At 39.5% G+C, this 20192-nt stretch overlaps 1 protein-coding gene across 25 annotated transcripts in view; it reads left to right on the top strand.

The window, feature by feature from the left end:
- The window catches only part of TENM3 (teneurin transmembrane protein 3), a 1299256-nt gene that overhangs the window by 890330 nt on the left and 388734 nt on the right, over nucleotides 1–20192 (top strand). The window lies entirely within an intron of this gene.

The raw sequence follows: 20192 nt of genomic DNA, 5'->3' as shown, positions 1-20192 counted from the left end.
GTCTCTTTTATAATGTAGCATTTTTAAACTTGAGTACTCCTACCAATGTAGATGATTGTAATTCTTTTACAAATTAAAAATATTTAATCAGATGTTTAGCTTTCAAAAAAATAATTGCTTGCTACAGCAAATCAAAACTAGCTCTTTCTTAAGTAGTTTTGGTAGAAAAATGTCTTTGTGGCTGCTATCCTATATATACACCCGGGAGTTAATTCCACTGAATGCAGTGGTGTTTAGATATGTATAGGATTGCATTGCAGATCAAATACTTGTGTTTAGCATTGCATTAAAATACTTTTAATGTGTATAGTTCATGGTGAAAATGATTATAATTAAAATTAAATAAAAGTTAGATATTGCCCTCCATGGGATGGAGATTCTCCAAGTGTTTTCCAGATATTGTCAGAAGAATGTTAGCCATACAGTAAACAAAAAAAGAGCATTATCTTGCAACATATACATTTAAAACAGTAATGTAAATCTATAAAGCACATTTTTCTTCAAATAGAATATAAAAACTTCAGTTAATTTATTTACTAACACTATAGCCTTGTGCCCAATCCTATTAAGATAAGTGGGACACATCCGATAAATATGTATAGGATTGGGCTGTGGTGAATTTAAAATGAATTTCAGCTTATGTGTCAAGATTTTTGTATCTGTGAAGATTAAATAGTATTTGCAGAAGCAAAACAAAAATAAATAAATAAAAGAGCTGCAGAAAGTAAATATCTGACATAAATTGTTTTTTAAATTAGAGAATGAGGATGCTTTTACTCATTTATAATTTTGCTTCAAATTGGTATTTTTATATTGTAAGAATCAAGTCATTTGATAATTATTTTAATAGTTTTATACATATTGCAAGAGTGAATTACCTAATTTAACTATGGAAAATATAAATGGTGCTGAAATGTAACAAGTTAGCTACCTTGGTCCACGCCTCTATGTTTATGTATTGCTATCTGGAAAAGTAATGGCTCACTTGGAAATCTTTGGTTGTAGCTAAAAACATTTAAATAGTTTACGTAGCCTATTTTAAAAGGTTTAGAGGACAACAAATGTTCTACAGGATTTCACGTGTATGAGTGCTTGTGTGGTTTATTCCTATTTTAATTCAAAGGAAACTTGAGCAACTGACATGCTGATTATAGGACAATCCTGTCCCATACTATCCACTTATTATTTCTCAACCTTTGCAGTACAGTGATGTTGTACTTTGGAATGAATTCTGATTTGAGCCAAAGGTAAATGTGGTCTTGCTGCTACTTCTGTGGTGATTTGTAAGCTGTTAAGGCTAGGCAAGAGTGACAGATATGGCGACTTTATAGTGTTGTTGTTTTTTTGTATTATTTGTAATGGACAAGGATAGGATTGCACAGTTAAAAAATATTTGCTATTTATATTGTTGGACTGCGGTTTAAAAAATATTCCAACATTTACTTGTAAACTGCTTCTGCTGTTCTGCAGGAACACAATCAGAGTCTTTCACACAAGTAGACGTATTCATTTTTGTCTTAAAATTTTACGATATGAAAGTGACACTTGGTTTGCCAGTCATATATACTTCTAGAGGATCAAGATCAAATCCGCAGTTAAAGTTGATGTTGACCAACTTCAATGTCTTTGCCTAACCTACTGCACAGGGTTGTTGTGAGGATAAAATGATGAGAGGGAGCAGTGTATGCCAACAGGAAAGATGAGATATAACAGTAATAGCGAAATAATAGCAATAGCTTAGCAGGTGGCCACTGTGCCCCAGATTCTGAGTTTTTGAATGTCTTTCCCACCTAAAATTGTATGAGCAATATTTATTATTTCTGTTTGATAGTAGAAACATCTGCTATTTTATAGTTAGTAAATAAATTAGGTTTGGTCTTTGACGTAAGGCAGCCTTAGGATGTATAAAATCAGTAATAGCTTACAAAAGGTGATGATTGCAGTTATCTTCAGTCAACATTTTCATTTGTGTGTTGCCTGATTTAAAATCTACCTCTGGCCTTCTCATCACATGGCCACCATGTGGATATTTTTTGAAATGGCCTCTATGTGGCACACATTTGATAATGCAACCCATTTCTTGTGATACAATTTGTTCTTTTTAACATGGCTTGTGTCCATGCTCCTAACAAACATTTCTGTCAGTGATTTGTGACTGTAGACTGTAGTCAGAAAAGTCACAGAATATGGCCACCACACTGCAGAGGCTGGTCTATTTGATAGCTATATTATGAGAAGCAGTTCTCAGTTTTCTTAGTCTGTGTTTTAAAAAACTTCAACAGATCAGTAGTATTCACTAGAAACTGCCTTGAAACTCTGAAACAAATTAGTGCTTTTCTGACGCAACAAAGATTCTTTCAGTGTTCTATTCTTATCTGCTGTATGTAAATATTTACACATTTCCATAAATTGAAAAAGGTACACATTGTTTTTTTAGCAGATTTGTAATTGCATAATAATGTGTGGTAATGGTAGCCATTGCTTACATGTTAATGTAATATTAGAAAAGCAATAGCTTGTTTTTAATAGAGATAAAAGTAGAAAACAGGAACGCAAGCTTTGTATTTTTGTTTTTGTTCTTTATGAGTTATTGCAAACATTTAATTCCTTGCCTTATGGTTTAAACATCTTTGCCTTATGGTTTAAACATCTTTGAAAGTAGATTATATAATGAAAAGCATTGATGAAAATAAAATTAATAATTACTATTTTTAAAAACCAGCAGCACTCAGTTCATAATGAAACAGAATGAAGATTCTTCATGTATCTCTGGTCCCATACTATTTAGGCTTTCAAATGTTAAACAATAACAAATACCAGTGCTTTGATTTGTGCTCAGCACAAGACTGGCAGCCGGTACAATTATTTCAGAACTTGTGAGATATGTTCCCTTTGATCAGTGCCAGTCAGAAACCTGGTACAACTGGTACTTAAGAGGCAGCTGCACATACAGTTCATTACAGTAAGCTAAGTGGGATCTTATCAGAGCATGAATAATCATAGCCAGACCATCTCTGGGTAGGATAGTCAAAGTTAGTGAAATGTACATCATGCCATTAAAGTATTTGGGGCTCCAAATGTAAGGCTAGATAGAGCAACGCCAAGGTACAAACGTGATCCTTTAAATAAGACCACAAAAGCTATTAGTCTGCAAACAATAAATAGCTCGCTGATGACTGGCAGAAGAGGGACAAAGGATGTTGTCATTTCTACAGCAGGCTACTACATTTTTTATTCTGTGGGTGGAGAGTGACAATAGAGTGTTCTCTTCCTCATCTGCTAGTCCATTAAGGATCAGCTAACAGTTCTTGTTTAAGGCTACCAGGCTAGTGCTTAGGAGCTGAGTTTCACCTAGAAAAGGCTAATGTAAACTCTGTACCAACACTATCTCCATCTGGACTAAGTTTCTGATTATTAGTCATGATCAATTTCCCTATTCTTGAGAAGCAGATAGATAGGGTAAAGCATTAAGAAAATTATCCAGGCTATCCCATCTTACTCTATTTTAGTGCAAGCATGAGCCTTAGACTTCAAATTGTGCTTGCTTTGTGTGAACTTGCAGTTTGAGCACTGCATTATTTGTAGAAGTTTCAGTCACTCTTGACTGGCAGCATTAAATAGAATTTTGGCATGAGATCACACTACCTCTGCATTGTCTTATCTCTGTGTAGTTTTGTGTACATGGATGATGTCACTAGAAAGCACCTTAAAACCCACTGATACAGTATCAGGATTTTCTTTGTTTAGGATCCAAAGAGGTAATTTGTGTTCCTCAAAGGACTTGGCCATGACCAGTAGGATTTTCAACTTTGAAAAATGTAAGCCTCATTACCTAAAACATCTCAATCAGTTTTAACTAGTTTTTAAGTTTTGCTGTTGTTAAGATCCTGGCCTTTTAAGCATTGCTGTTTTTTTGTTTTTTGTAATGCATGTCTTTATGAGCCAAACCATTCTTGCTAATCTTAAACTTTGCTGTAAATTGCATGCCCCTAGGAAGTCTGTACAAAGGACTTTTCTTAGATGTAGGAAGCTGACATAGATGCCAGGCACAGCAAACACATTTCATATTCCGTTTAAAAGTCTTGTTGGTTAGAGAGCTCTGCCCTACTTGTTTCCTACAAAATCTGTGCCAGTTGTTACATCGTAATCTGAAGTACTTGTTTTGAAACTATGCTTTGCATAAATATGTTACAAATGTTCGGCATTGTTAATGAATTATTGCTGTCTTGGCCTTTCTATAAATACCATGGATGGACCTGTGTAAATTACAGGTATGAGCTTCTAGATGAGCCTTTTTTCAATGTTTATGCCTAGGCATTCCATTAAGCTGCTATTTTGCCCATGAACAATATCATATTCTGAATCAGAAGGTTGCTGTTAGTACAAAGATGGATTGTGGCAGTTTGGGCCAGTCCCAGTTATATTACTGATAAATCATAAATTCAAGTCAGAAACCATGGGCTGTTAATTGTAAGGGCTTTGAAAGCTTGACTGTGAATGCTTGCTTATTCTAACATGTATAACAGAGATCTTTTGGGAAGCCTTATTCTGGCATATAAAAAAGATACAATGCTGTTTTCTCTAAGCAACCAGGACACTGTGATAAAGTTGTCTAATACAAGGGTTTTTAAGGTAGACACAAGTCTGCAAGGTTCATGTTAGACTAACAAGCTTGTTTTAAGTGAGATGACACACAAAAATGACCTAAGCCAAGTAGCGATGTCACAGTTTGAGTTGCATAGCTGCCCTTGCGTTGGCACAGAGGTCATCTTGCTTGCTGTTTTCTTTATACATCAGGCTGGTGTAGCAAGCTATTGGCATTTGATAAAAAGTTGTCATTTCTATCTTCCATTGTACGTGGTACATTTCTATTAGATTTTTTTAAAAAAACGGCATCTGAAAAGAAAACCCTGATAGTTGATAATGGAAAATAACTATAAGCAATTCATCCAATTGCACATGCAAAAACTCATAATCAAGCAATTGATTGCAAAAACAATTGATACAAAATGTGTATTCTATGAGTTTTGAATCTACCAGATCTTCTGCTTCAAATACATTATCTTTCTCTGTTGCTATTACTATATTTTCCATCACCATACACTTGTATTCAGCAATTTTTATTTTATTTAAATGAATTCTAATGTTGAGAGGTGAATTGTGGATCTTTAAAAATAATAGAAATTTTAAGTAAGTTCAGCTGGGTTCATGTTTTTGTGGCAACACACAGAAATGTTCCAAAGTTTGTGCATTAGGTACTTTAGTTGCAGTGGAAAAAGATGAGAGAACTGACTGAACACAGTTGACATTGGTGTATATTTTTGGGTCAAATCCAAATCCAACTGAAAAAGTACTAACATTGACCATTATGTATTCATTATTCTATTCCTCTCATTGTTACTAATTTAATGAAATTGCTCCAGTATAAGTTGTTGCATTACATAAATGTTAATTAACATTTAACACAGCAAAAGGATAAAAAGCGTTTTCATCCAGTCTTGTTCATAAGCCCAGAGAAAGGTACTTGCTTGTACTTTCCCCCCTTGTTCTAATCTGCTATTTATTTGTAAAAGGGGCATCTCTTAAATTCAGGCTAGTTGTGTTTTTTTTTTAAAGTAAAAAAAGGTTAGCAGAGTAGAAACATCTGCCTCAATGCTTCCCGCCGCACACATACACTTTTTCCTGCTGCGCAGGTCACTCCATTAACCTTGCCCCCTCTTTACCAGGTAGTAGGAAAGGGCTTCTTTTTTGTTCTTTCCTGAAGGAAAGTGCTACCATAGTTAGTCCAGCCACACTTGTTATATTAATTTTATTTTTTGATCCTATGTGACAGGTGTGGTTAGAGGTAGGCTTGGGCACTGCTTGCATGTGAGCCAGTTGAGCTGGCAAAGGAACGGTAGAGCACTCAGCTTTCCCAGTCTGATCAGCTTTCAGAATGGTGATGCAAAGTATCCTGTCACATTTTGTCAACTCAGTCGGCTTTTCTGCAGTCAGTAAAACCCAATTGGTCTGGCAAAGCAGTGCGCTCACACCCTGCTTTGCCAACCCAGTTGTTCACCATTTAGTTGCCAATGGTGGCCAGGTGAGTGGTTAAATATGAGACTATAATCAATTTCCCACTACTACTTGGAGATCAAAGAGAGCTTTAATTTCATTTTGATAGCCGTGACTAAAATTGAGAAAATAATATGACATTGCAAAGGAGAGTAGAGTTGTACCCTTAATGGTGTGTATATAAAAACGTTTTTATAGATTCTCTTCTTTTCCTGCAGCATCTAAAAAAGCTGACCACACTGCTCAACTATTAAAAGTTATGTTGGAGAATAGCCCTCATTTATCTGGTCACATTATATGAAAATAAACCTAGAGAAAAAGGTGGCTTATAAAATTAATATTGCAAAACCCTTTTAAAAGGTAAAGGGACCCCTGACCATTAGTCCAGTCATGACCGACTCTGGGGTTGCGGCGCTCATCTCACTTTATTGGCCAAGGGAGCCGGCGTACAGCTTCCGGATCATGTGGCCAGCATGACTAAGCTGCTTCTGGCGAACCAGAGCAGCGCACGGAAACGCCATTTACCTTCCTGCTGGAGTGGTACCTATTTATCTACTTGCACTTTGACGTGCTTTCGAACTGCTAGGTTGGCAGGAGCAGGGACCGAGCAACGGGAGCTTACCCCGTCGTGGGGATTCAAACCGCCGACCTTCTGATCGGCAAGTCCTAGGCTCTGTGGTTAACCCACAGCGCCACCCGCGTCCCTCACAAAACCCTTTTAAAAAGTCTAAAATGTCCAGTGTCCATTTCTAAATATGTTGTTGTTCTCTGTATTTGTGATTTTGTAAAGTGAGATCAGGGTAGTGTGGTGTGCATGGTAGAACTAAGTTATGAACGTAACTGTTTACAATAATCTAACAAGCTTTGTGATACTTGTTAAATGGTTTGAGAGAAGGTATCCAATGATATACACTGCCCTAAATCTAGTGTTCTTATGTGTATCATCAAATATGATCAACATAACTAGTTTTCTGAAAAGTACTGTTTTTATTTTATTTTTATTTTTATTTAACTCCTCTGACCTTGTACTGTGTTCTAGTATCTAGTTCTTGGATTAGAGTCTATGGAAACTGTAGTGCTGCTTTACCATTATCTCTACAGACATAAAATAGAGTGTAGTAGATAAGGCTTTTGACATCTTGATGAGTTTATGCATTACAACTTGCTGATATTATTAGTGCATACTATAGAGCATATTTTCTAGAGCCACTTCATGTTACCTTCTAAAAGTCCTAAACGGCTTTGCCCCTTCCTTGTATGATAGCTATATACACAACTCTACAGAGAAAGCCAAATGCTGCATCTTTGACCTTTCTGTTTATCAGTAATCTAATGAGACATATCTGCTGTAGTTACAGCATTTCTTGCACTAGTTCTTGCTAACAGCACAGACCCTGTCCATTGGGGGCTAAGAATATTTAATCCTTTAACGCTGACATATACAACACATAGCCATGTCAGCTACAGCTGTTTCCAAACATCAGTAACAAAATTATAGACAGGTTTTGAAGCTTCCGTGGTGAAAATGAATACATCTGAGGATTCAACTTGCTGACAGTGTTTATGTAATTTAATCTTACCATCTGGAAGAAAGTAAACATTTTTTAGAAAATTAAAGTTAAGGAAATAAACCCCTTGTGGTTTTTAAATTTTGTTATGTTCATTAAAATGTACAATTGCAAGTTCATTGTAGCTTTTCTCTTGAAGATTATTATTCAGAAACCCTTGAGACATCAACTCTTATGTTAAAAATTACTTTTTTATTCCCTAGTTGTGATTTTATTTTTTTGCACAACCTGTAAAAAAGGAAGAATGAACAAAGTTTTTTGTTGTAGTGGAATTGTGAAATAAAAATATCATTAATCTCGGGATCCAGCAAGTGTTAGAATTTAATCAAGACTTCTAATTCTTGGAATAGCCAAGCAAGCCTCTTGGTAAGGTGATAACCTGGGTGATGAGCCATTAAGCGGGAATAAGGGGCTTGGTGCAAGATGGCAAATGAGTGGAGCCCCTTCCCTCAGCGGAGAAAGCCATAGTTTAGAGTAGAGAGTCTTGGAGCAGCGATGCGATCTAGAAGGAAAGCAGCAAGCTGGAGAGAGAGTTAGAGAAATATTTGGCAGCAGTTAGAGAAATATTTGGCAGCAGTTTTGATTTCTGTTTGAATCTTCTGTTTGAATGTTCATTAAAATGTACAATTGCAAGTTCATTGTAGCTTTTCTCTTGAAGATTATTATTCAGAAACCCTTGAGACATCAACTCTTATGTTAAAAATTACTTTTTTATTCCCTAGTTGTGATTTTATTTTTTTGCACAACCTGTAAAAAAGGAAGAATGAACAAAGTTTTTTGTTGTAGTGGAATTGTGAAATAAAAATATCATTAATCTCGGGATCCAGCAAGTGTTAGAATTTAATCAAGACTTCTAATTCTTGGAATAGCCAAGCAAGCCTCTTGGTAAGGTGATAACCTGGGTGATGAGCCATTAAGCGGGAATAAGGGGCTTGGTGCAAGATGGCAAATGAGTGGAGCCCCTTCCCTCAGCGGAGAAAGCCATAGTTTAGAGTAGAGAGTCTTGGAGCAGCGATGCGATCTAGAAGGAAAGCAGCAAGCTGGAGAGAGAGTTAGAGAAATATTTGGCAGCAGTTTTGATTTCTGTTTGAATCTTAAGGCTGCAGCTGTGGGAGAAACACGACCCTGTTGGCATGGTAATGCTGTGAACGCCTCCATCATAGACTCAGGTTGTATATATGTGTAAATAAATAATATATCATAAGGACACCACAGTCTCTACTGTGCCTCATTCCCAAAAGGAAATACAAACTCTGGGTAAGCATCTGGAACCCCTGGAATTTTTCACTACTCAGAGATTGGGGTGGTGTGCAACAATATGATTAGGTCTAAAATATTTTAAATATTGTTTATACTTAAGTTTTGAAGATTTAAGCCAGAGGGACTTAATAGAATCCAGTTGGTGTTCCTGCGCTCACAGAAGGGCTTTTTAATCTGGATATTATTTTTTCTTCCCCCTCTCCTTCCCCATGTATCCCCCATGCCTCATTCCATTTTGTCAGGCAGGAGTCCCCCAACCCTTTGGCACTGATTTGTGCATAGCACTAGGGGCTGCAGGGGGAACAGGGAATTTGCAGAAATTGTCTTCATTATTCCATTAGCAGAGGCATCTGCTGGATTGAAAGCCCTGAGTGCAATGGCACCAAGTGGATTTTTGCACATTGATAATAGGCTTAGGTTCACTTACAGTCCAATCCTAGGCATGTTTTGTCAGAAGTAAGTCCCACCATGTTAAAATAGGGCAGACTACTTGCTAAGTCTATTTAGGCTACCTATATGTTGCACTGTATGTGTTGCAATTAGAGTTTCTTCTTGACTCATTCGTTCTTTGAAGCAATTCCAAGTTTCCAGTTTATTTCTTTAACATTTTTTAAATTATAGTTATGTTTTTGGAGTGGTTCTTCTATTTTTTAAATCTCCCATTAACCTTAATCTTTTCCTCCTCTCACTGACGGCAATGGCAAGGAATTTACCGCACCATTTTTGGGGGGCTTATCAAAGGAATGAGGAGGCTTTGGATACTGTTGTTCCTTGGCTTCCTCGCAGAACACATTTTTCTTAAGCTCTAACTTGCATGGAGAACTGACAGCACACCATGGAGGACTCTGCCCATGGACCTCCCTTTCTGTCTGCCCAGAGGTAAGTTCACAGTGACCTCTGGGATCTCAGCTGCTCTCATGAGAAGCAAAGGCTGAAAAGGGGTTCGTTATGAGAAATCAGGCCTTGCCATAAAAGTGAACATTCCTGCTTGATTCCACAAGTAGCATTGGAGTGAAAAACATAGAACTGCGCCTCTTAATTGCAAATGTACCAAGAAATAAAGGAGTAAGGCAAAAGCGATGGTTAAAATAGGACCACATTTTATTAAATGCATATGCAGGAGAGTGAGAAGTATAGGAAGCTAACATTAACTTCAACCTTTGGCAGCCCGTACCTTGTCCAACTTAAGAGCATGACAAAGCATAGCTCCAAACTAAAAAGTGGTCCAAAGCAGCCCATAGAGGTATGACCAAGACCTACCACACTCATGTTCTCATGACACAGGCACCAGCATGTATTTACGTTGGTGCCAGGTGTCCCTCATTTTGCCTTCTCCCTGGCCGACGGCATCAATGCTTCCACACTTAGCATAGCAGGATTGTATTCACACGTGCAAACTTTTCTGGCCAGTGAAGTAGGCATTTTCCTGAATCATCAACCACTATGGAAATGGAGCTTCCTGCCTCCACAGGAACTAATGGAGCAATTAGTTCCTTAGAAGGTTTGAAAAAGACTGTATGGAGGGAAGGTTCAGAAGGTAGGAGCTGAAGGCCTTCTCCTATAGATGAGATACAGAGGTGGGCTTGACCTCACTCCCATTCTTAGACATCTGGCAACAATAAAAAAAACACAACCCTGTACATTTGTCTGTCAGCATGCTCTGTTTTTTTCTGGGCAGTCAGGTAGGAGCTTCTCTTTGTGGCCAGCAAGAATAAAGAGAATCTGAATCCTTTTGAGTGGCAAACCAAACACCAGCACCCCAATGCATTTCAGTGCTCATGGGGTCCCAAATAATGTTTTGGTGAAGCAGAATGCTGCTCCACCATCCTTTGCTAAAACCAGAACTTTGAATTGGGGCATTAATAACTTTATTCTTGAAATGCACAACACAGTTCTTGAGGGCTCCTGGGGTCCTTTCTCCACAGTAAAAGCCAGCAACCTCTAAATTGCCCCAAAGTGCTCCTCTAGTCATTTGTCCTTGCCACCCACACTCCCACATGGGAAGTATGATTATGTGCATGAATCAAGATGTGGTAATTTGATCTTCAGCATTTTTTCTTTTTTATAGCCAGGCAGTAAAAAGATTTCAAAAAACACCCTTCTGTAATATTGTTGCTTGCTCCTCGGGGAAAATGCCCATTATTACTAAACCAGGATCCATACTGAACTGTAATTATATTTATAGTATCAAGTCCTGACACAGACATCATGACTTGAGTATGACCACACATAGATAAAAGTTCTGGATTCTTTGGAGCCCCTTACAAAATTGATTGAATCTCTGACTGAAATGTTTTCTACTTTAATGAAGGTAAGAATTGGTTAGAATGCCACTGACATTTTCATATCAATTTCATAAACGCAGAAACACTTGTCTCACTGTTGCTTCGATGCATCCCATGTACACTTCCCAGCATGATTTCAATGCTTTAGAAGAGTCATAAGTTATACAATAACTTATGTAGCAACAAAACAATTTTCTACATTCTGGAAGGTTTATATGCATAACTGTTCAAAGCCAGTTAATAAAATACAATATGAGTGAGAATATGATTACTGTTAGTTACTTCAAAGATATACAGAGACCATTTCAAATTACAAAAAGGAGGCAATACAGAAATAAAATTAGATTCTCTACTGAATAATACCAATAGATTTTTATGTGTAAATAAATTTACAATGAGGGCAGTGATAAGCCCTGGACCAGCTGATTGTGAAACACACACTGCATTGGTTTAGATCTTACCATTGTGCATTTCAGTACCTTTGTAAAACTAAGTGATGCGCAAATCTTGCCAAGTCCTAACTTTATGAATCTGACCTAGACAGCTTGTTTGAAATAAATACACAGATGAATAGGTTCTTAAACATTTATAGTTGTGCCCTGTGTTAAATGAAAAGACCATGTTTAATGTTGATGCAATAAAAATTAATTAGTTGTAAGTCAGGTTTTGCTTCAGTTGTAATTAGTTTAGTGCATAATTATTATGTCTAATAGCAATCTGAGATCTGCAAGCATTTTGATCTTATTCCAAGTTTTTAGAATAACGCCTTTGTTAGATTTATATCATCAGTGGGTAATAAAATCTTATTAGTCAACCATATTACAGACACTGTAATTTTTAAGTGGCTGAAACAACATTTACACTGATGTCAGTTCCATCATGGAGACATATTTTACAGTGAACATGTTATTTACTTAATTGGAAAAGAATTAAATAATATAATGGTCATAATTCTCTTTTTGGAAGGAAATGTTTCACGTCTCTTTCCTAAAGTATATATTACAGAGGGCAAATAGGGGTTTCCAAAAAGCAAACCCAGAACCCTTTCACGCACAATTTGGCATTTAAAAAACCACAATTTCTCCACTACATATTTCATAAAGCTTTTAACATAATAAAAACAAACCTTAAATGATTTGTGTGAACCTTTGATGTTTCACATATCTACCAAACTCTTGCCCTCCAGCTGTGAAAAGACTGAAGCTAACAAATGCTATAGTTTTGTAGAACGTTCGTGTTTTGGGTGTGGATTTTTTCCATCCTGCGAGCTATGAAAATTCAAAGACTGCATTTCCTTACAAATGTTTATAAATGGGAAAGCAACTTATCCACCCATATTGCTAGGGACACTGAAGCTGCTTCCTCACAAAGTGATCATACACTGCTGTGTTAAGCCTATTGCAAGAGTCTATCCAGTTGGAAGATCCATTGGAAGGAGAATCTATACGGCGGATGCCATGTGCCAGCGCAGGAGGAAGGTGCCTCAGTGGAAGCCAAACTGCAGGATGGAGATGAAGACCTGCTGCTTATAGATCTCTTCATTCCCACTGCATGTCTGTGTGCACCAGCATAAGAGGAAAGTTCCTCAGCAGAGGGCAAACTTCAGGAGCTGCTGCTTACAGATCTGTTCACTTCATTTGTGTCAGTGGAGCAGGAGGAGTAGCTAGCATTGAAGGAAGTGCTGGTGTTTTCATCAGTAGAGGAGAACATGCAGGAAAAGTTTGAGGCCTGTGTCTGTGCACCAAAGGAGCAGCTGGCTAATGCTGAATTGGGTGAGAGAGAAAACCCCCCACTGATTTTCCTCCTGGGTGCCCCAAGATGGCCTTGTGGGCTGGGGACCAGTCCCTACGCTGGGTGCAGCCCTTAAGCAGGCCTCAGCAGCAAAGGTTACCCAGGGTCCCCGGGGTATGGGGGGCAAGAGCGACTGGGAGGATTACCTGTCTTTGGACCCAGGAAGCATTTGAGAGATGTTGGGAGTGAGCAGTGAGGGGAATTCTGGGCCGCCAACTTGGGTGGACTGGGCCAGCTGATCCTGAAGAAGGTTTCCCCAGTTAAAGACTTGTGGCAGGACATGGATTTGCAGTTTGGAGCAGAGGATGAAGTGGACTCACCAGGGGCAGCAAGAGGAAGAAAAATGAAGGTGATTCCAATGAGGCAGCAGATATGTTCCTAGAGTTGTGTCTTGAAGCCCTGCTTGCAGTTTTGGGACTGGAGTGTGAGTTTGGAGCCTCTGATCCACACCTAGAGGGGAGGCAGCAGAGGGCTCAAAAAAGACTGAATCTGTGATTTGAGCCCCAAAGTAGCTGTTGAATTGAGAACTCTGTGAAATTGTGCTGTTTTGGACTCTTTACCTGTTTGCTGCAGGGTTCCTTCCTGCATGGTTTGGCAACAGTGTTTGTTTTTATGCTGTTGATTTGTGTTTTCTGCATGTTTGTGCCAATGGGAACTGCTCAATATTTTTAAGGAATTGTTCAGATAACTTTGTGTGTGTATTAGAAAGCTGCTTTGTACTGCAGCAGCACAAGGGAAAGAATGAGCAAGGTCTTTGGGTTTTGCAGCTCTGGTATTGAAGCTTGCATCTTGGCTTAAACATGTCCAAAACTCATCAACTCTGGGCTGCCAAATGTGGGTGTCTGGGAAAACTGCTTTGGGATGCAGAACAGTGACTAAGAAGTGTGCACCAAGGAGAAATTGCAAGGCCTGAAGAGATCCTGATCGACTGAAACTTGCTGGAAAGGAATAAGCTGTTACTGTAATAGTTTTGAGTTAAAAGTGTAATTGTGTTTTATTATCTGTGTATGATGATGTGTGTTCTAATGCCTTTGCTAACTTGTCTGTTATTTTTTTTCTACAGAGAAGCTGTATTTTGCTGTTTGTTTGCACATCTGGGGACAGATTCTGTTTCATGTGGGGGGAGTTTGTGGGTGCCAGACCTCTCTAATCCCTGAGTCCAGCAAGTGTTAGAATTTAATCAAGGCTTGGGATGTTAAGTTGAAAGGAAGTCCTCTCTGATCCCCAGATTCAGCAAGTGTTAAAAGCTAATCAAGCCTTCAAATTCAGGAAAGCAGCTAGGCTAGGCTTCTGGTGAGGCATAAGGAGAACAAAGGAAGGGGCTCTGTGGGAGATGATAAATGGGTAGGGCCCATCCCTCAACTCAGATAGTGAGAAGAGCAAAAGCCAGAGTTTAGAGTTTAGGAGTTTTGTTACTGAGAAGCAAAGCAGCAAGCTGTAAAGCCAGAGAGGCAGAACAATGGTGGATTTCTGTTTGAATCCAATGCTGCGGCTATGGGAGAAACAAGACTCTTTAGGGCTGTTGATGCTGCGAACCCCTTAATTGCAGGCTCAGATTGTATATATGTGTAAATAAACAATGTATCATAGACACCACAGTCTCTGCTGTGCCTCATTTCCAAAAGGAAACACGAACCCTGGGAACCCCTGGAATCTTGCACCGCTCAAAAATTTGGGTAGCGTGCAACAGCACAATATCATGTATTTCTGGTATTCAGATGCATACAGAGTGTGGAATTTCGCTTCAGAAAAGCAGCTGCCATACACGTATATATTAATGGGGCTAAAACTTTTTATTTTGTATAAGTATACTGTACACTGGGATGGGTAAAACCTCAGCGCCTAGGACTTGTCGATCGCATGGTTGGCGGTTCAAATCCCCGCGGCGGGGTGAGCTCCTGTCGTTCGGTCCCAGCTTCTGCCCACCTAGCAGTTCGAAAGCACCCTTAAGTGCAAGTAGATAAATAGGTACCGCTTTATAGCGGGAAGGTAAACGGCGTTTCTGTGTGCTGCTCTGGTGCCGGTTCGCCAGAGCAGCTTCGTCACGCTGGCCATGTGACCCGGAAGTGTCTGTGGACAGCACTGGCTCCCGGCCTCTAGAGTGAGATGAGCGCACAGCCCTAGAGTCTGTCAAGACTGGCCCGTACGGGCAGGGGTACCTTTACCTTTATACTGTACATTGGTACCTAGGGTTACAAACACCTCGGGTTACAAACACTTTGGGTTACAGACTCCGCTAACCTTGAAGTAGTACCTCGGGTTAAGAACTTTACCTCAGGATGAGAACAGAGATTGCGCGCCAGCGGCGCGGCGGCAGCAGGAGGCCCCATTAGCTAAAGTGGTACCTCTGGTTAAGAACCGTTTCAGGTTAAGAACGGACCTCCAGAATGAATTAAGTTCGTAACCAGAGGTACCACTGTAGTTCAAAACATGTAAATTACCCAACAGATAAACCTTGAATAAACTAAAAGAAGAAAAGTGCCTATTTGTGTTATTTCCTTGAAAGTCTCAGTAAGCTTTACATCGACTACACTTAGTTGTTGAAGTTGATCCACAAAGTTTCATGGTAACATTTTTAGTCAAGTAAGTTCCTCCATGTATTCCAGTGGGTCTGAGACAGTTTTCTCTGCTGATATTCACAGTGCATGAATGAGATGTATAAAAGAAGTCTGATTTGCTTTGAGACTACGTAAACCTTTTATTTACTTTTTATTTTTGAAATCTGTAACCCACCTTTCAGCTTTGATTTTCCCCCACTTAGTAGTAAAGTATATAACTACCCTGCAGGTTTTTAGGCTGTTGATTTCACTTAGTTTTATTTGCTGCTTGTTATCAATGAAAATTTTATTTATTTTTTCTGCTCCCTGCTCAGAAATTGATACGATATTGGAAATAGATCAAATCTTAAGTATACATACCTTGATATTTTCCCAAGCAAAGCATAATGCATATGTGGATGAACCTTTATGTAGTACAGTTAAACAGCAGTGCTTACAGTCTTTCTTTTAAAAATACCTCCCCACACACTTAAATTGGCATTAAATTTGACTTCAGGTGTTCACATTTCTGTCAGAACTATTGTTTCAGGCTAGATGCAATCAGCAAGTTGTTTAAGGAATTATCATACTAATAACATCTTGTGTTACATTTTGAATGATAAGAGGAGAATAAATTTTTAATATGAAAATTTATTCTAAATAAAATTTATGCAGAGTTTTCAAAGGGGTTGGCCATTTATGCAGCTGCTTTAGTTGCATTATATGCAGCAACATGCTCAAAGACTGATTAGCAATCTAATGAAATCATTAGACACCTGGGTTTGGGCAACCTGCAGTAACATAACACTGGTAGTAAATGAACTGTGAAAAATCAGTATTTAGGAAATGCAGTGTTGTTGTTTTTACTAAGTGATACTTACCTGGAGTAAGCTCCATTGAACAGTCAATTGAACTTACTTCTGGTAGGTATACATAAGGTTGTGCTGTAAATAACATACAAGGGAAAGTATCACCCAATTGGTGACAGAACACGTTTTTTTAAAGCTACTAGAGTAGTCACTTTTTTATTGAGAAAAAAGAGGAAATGCATATCCAAGGAGAAGATACAGATTTGCATTTGCTAATTAATGTTTAGATGCAAATTCAGACATGATTACTATAATTTAAATAGAAATAGAAATACATCTTGTCGTGATGGGGAAAACCTGGTGACTTAGTCCATATGCTAACTGTTAAGGGCACTCCTCTCCCTTCTTATGGTTCCTCAACTGGACACATTTGATTTCATGACGTTGTTCAGCTGAAACAAAGCAAGACATCTATCAGAATGATGAACATTATAAGATGCTCAGTAGACCTTGTCCATTAACATTTGCATATTCTTTGCAATGCTGATAGGGTTAGTTGTCCAAGTGTACATTATACCTGTGCTTTAAGCTCCTCGCTGGCTTTCTTATTTCCCAACATAATTCATCCATGCACAGGGGCGCCGACTTATAAAAAATATTGGGGGGGCCCATACCGGGGTCCTCGCCACAAGATCCTGGCTGCAGGGCGCAATTCGGGAGGGCTCGGCTGGCCGGGCCCAGGCCCGCGGGGCTCCTCCGCGCCCCCCTCCCGCGGCCGGGCGGCGCCTGCAAAGGCTGCGGGTTCCGCTGCACCTCCGTCTCTCTTTCCACTGGTAGCGAGAGCGGGTGGGAGGAGGCCACCCGGGAGCCGGAACCGGGCACCAAATAAGGAGAGCGGGGCGGGCCTGGATCCTGGCCTTGTTTGGCGCTTGCCCTCGGCCGGCGGCCCAGCCAAGCCCGCGGCGGCGGCGAGGCGATGCCCACGCAGGGGGGCGCCCACCCCTCGGCCCCCGCCCGGCGCTGCCGCCCCAGCACCTGCCCGCTCCTCCCAAGGGGCCTCCTCTCCCTCCCACCTCTTCGCAGCAGTAATATAATTTTCTTAAATTATTGGGGGGCAGAGCCCCCCCAAACGAATTTTTGAGGGGGCTCGGGCCCCCTCAGGCCCCATGGAGTCGGCGCCTATGTCCATGCACAAAGACAAGGTGAAAAGCAAAGGGAAGATAAGTAGTATGTTTAGTTGTTGCTGTTGGCATCTGTCTGTCTCGGGGTACAGTGGAGGACTGTGCCTTTGGGGCTGAAGTCAAACTGCTGGAAGGTTACAGCACCTGCTGTGGCTGTAGAGACCAATACGGGAGAGACATGTTTTGTTGCAGATGAAAGAGTTGTGCAGAAGGAGTTGCTGCAGATGCAGTTGTGCTGCTGCTGATGCAGCATGGTGTTTCTTCTCTCCGCACTCCCCCCAGTGGTCATTCCTCCTCTGGTCACTGCCATGGATGCATATTCTGACTGACTGTCTTCGGGCACTGAGGTTGTCTGCAGGGTTGATGTTGCCAGCCTTCATGTCATGTTTGCAGACACCTTTGTAACACAGAGTTCGTCTGTCAATAGGCATAGTGCATGTAGCCAGCTCCTCGTAGAGCATGTCCTTGGGGATCCTGCTATCTTCCATTCCGTGGACATGACCAAGCCAGCATAGGCGTCACTGAGACAGGAGTGCAAACATGCTGGGAATGTGGGCTTGGGACAAGCACATCTTTGATTGAGACTCCTTCCTGCCATGTGATGCAACTCTAGTTTTTTGGAAGCAAGTTCATATTGGGCTTGGGCTGGCTTTAGCTTAATCTTTAATTTGGTTTTTCATCCGCTATTTTCTGTTTTAGTGGGCTGATACTTTGAATTTACTGATAATTTCATTATGTTTTTATGTTGCGGTTCTTGTGTGTAGTTTGTTACTTATTAGATCCTTTCACATAGAGCTGTAAGCTTAAAGAAAGAAGTGAGCCATTCTCTAGAATTGTTTAATATTCTGAGCAATACAGCCGCAGAAATATTTGGAGAATTGGAAGAGTGCATTTGAAATAAGAAGCCTCATTTATGTGAGCTCCATTCTGAAAGCAGAAGCTTCTTACTTCAGATGCAGTACATTATTTAAGAGTTTATTAATTGCTTGGGTTTTGTCAGCAGGAAGCATATTTTACCCTAGGTAGTTTGACAAATTTGGCAGCTAAATGATGGATCTTCTAAGCAGGATATTACCCTAGGACAACAGATCTGTGAGGATTATGTAGACAAGTGCTTTGAAGATGTAACATCCAGTATGAGCACTCTGGTTAATAAATGTGTAATGGGAGGCATGCTCACTGTGAAACATCTCTTGGGATAATGCACTTTTATGGTCTTCAAAAACAAGCAGATATTGAGAAGAGGATATGTTGAGGTGGTTCAATTGTCATGTCCAGGCAAGGACCCTTTATTGAGAAGGTGTGATAATTAGCCAAATGTGTTTATTTGGTTAGGTCAGGGAAAGATGGCTGTGGCGAATAAGACACATGCAGGAGCAGCACCTGTACTGTTGTATCATAGATAGGGAACTGAAACTCACCTTTAAATTTAAAATCATAATTACACAGCCTGGAATCCAAATGGCCTTCTTTTACTTATGGCAGCCCTCGTGCTTGCCCAAGAAATAATTATGGGGTGCTGCCAGAAGCTAAAGTCAGCATCCCTTCTCATGACATAAGTGATTTAGTGATTTAGATTCCACCCATAGTAGGAAAACGGCTTGTGTGCAGCCCTTTTAGTCTTCAATCCTTACACAGACAAAGACTTAATTTTAGTAACAGTCTAAACACAAAGGAATACAAGATTGAATATGAAACAAAATTTAAAACACAAAACAAATGGAAAATATTGGAAAAAAACAGAGTAGTTTGTATACATATAAAGGGAGGGGATCAATACAACAAATGGTAGTGAGATAACATTTTTAAAAAGTGAAAGCCGACACAGGAAAACTTGTTACACTCCTTGTTCAGACAGTAATGCTTGTTTAATCTTGCTGTTATAAATTTCTTGGTTGGCAGCAAAATGCATGGCAATAAGACATATACTGTATGAATGGAACAGCGAAGATGTCCAGAACCATTCATATCGAAGTCATTAATGATTTGCAGGCCATTTATTTGCACTAATGATCAGAATCTTCAAACAGCATTTATACATTCTGCACGGCATTTGTATCACAAACTTTAAAAGGCCAGTCTCTTCTTTGTTTGTTTTTAATGTATTGAGTGTTAAATTCAGGAAGCAAGAGATCAAGAATACATGAACGGAAAGTGATAGAGAGGCACATTTCAGACTGGTGGCTAAAATAATTTATTTTTCCTAGTGGATTAATATAATGTATTCTAAGGGTTGAAAAGTCATAGCTTTGAAGTGTACTCTGGATTTGAGTGAATTGGTTTGTTTTTTTCGTATCAGTTTTATAATTGAAGCAAACTTCTTAAAAGTTGTTGAGCACGTAATTTAAAATAAAGACTTAAATTTAGTTTGTTTCATTTCAGTCTGCTCCTACAGACCTTTTCCGTATTCCCTTGGTGGTCTTTCAAAAGCCAGGTGTTTGGGATTGTCTCCAGCCTACTCAAAAAGCACCCCAGGCCTTGGATTAATGCATGAGAGCTGCTTTTTATTTCAGTCTGCCCATTTACATAATACCTCTAAATGGAATGTACAGTCAAATCAAACCAGACTCTTAGCTGGGCAGTGGTGCATGGTCTCTCCGCCCCCTCTGAATTTTTAAAATTGCCCTTCCCTAACTTGAGTTGATACAAACTGTGGCAGCATCTCTGTATCCATGTTGTACATATACACAGTACAGCATTTAAAAAT

The sequence above is a fragment of the Podarcis erhardii genome (assembly GCF_964252035.2).
Source record: "Podarcis erhardii genome assembly, chromosome: 9".
NCBI classification, from domain to species: Eukaryota; Metazoa; Chordata; class Lepidosauria; order Squamata; family Lacertidae; genus Podarcis; species Podarcis erhardii.
Note: the sequence above shows the minus strand (reverse complement) of the source record. Positions and strands in the feature narration are given on the sequence as shown.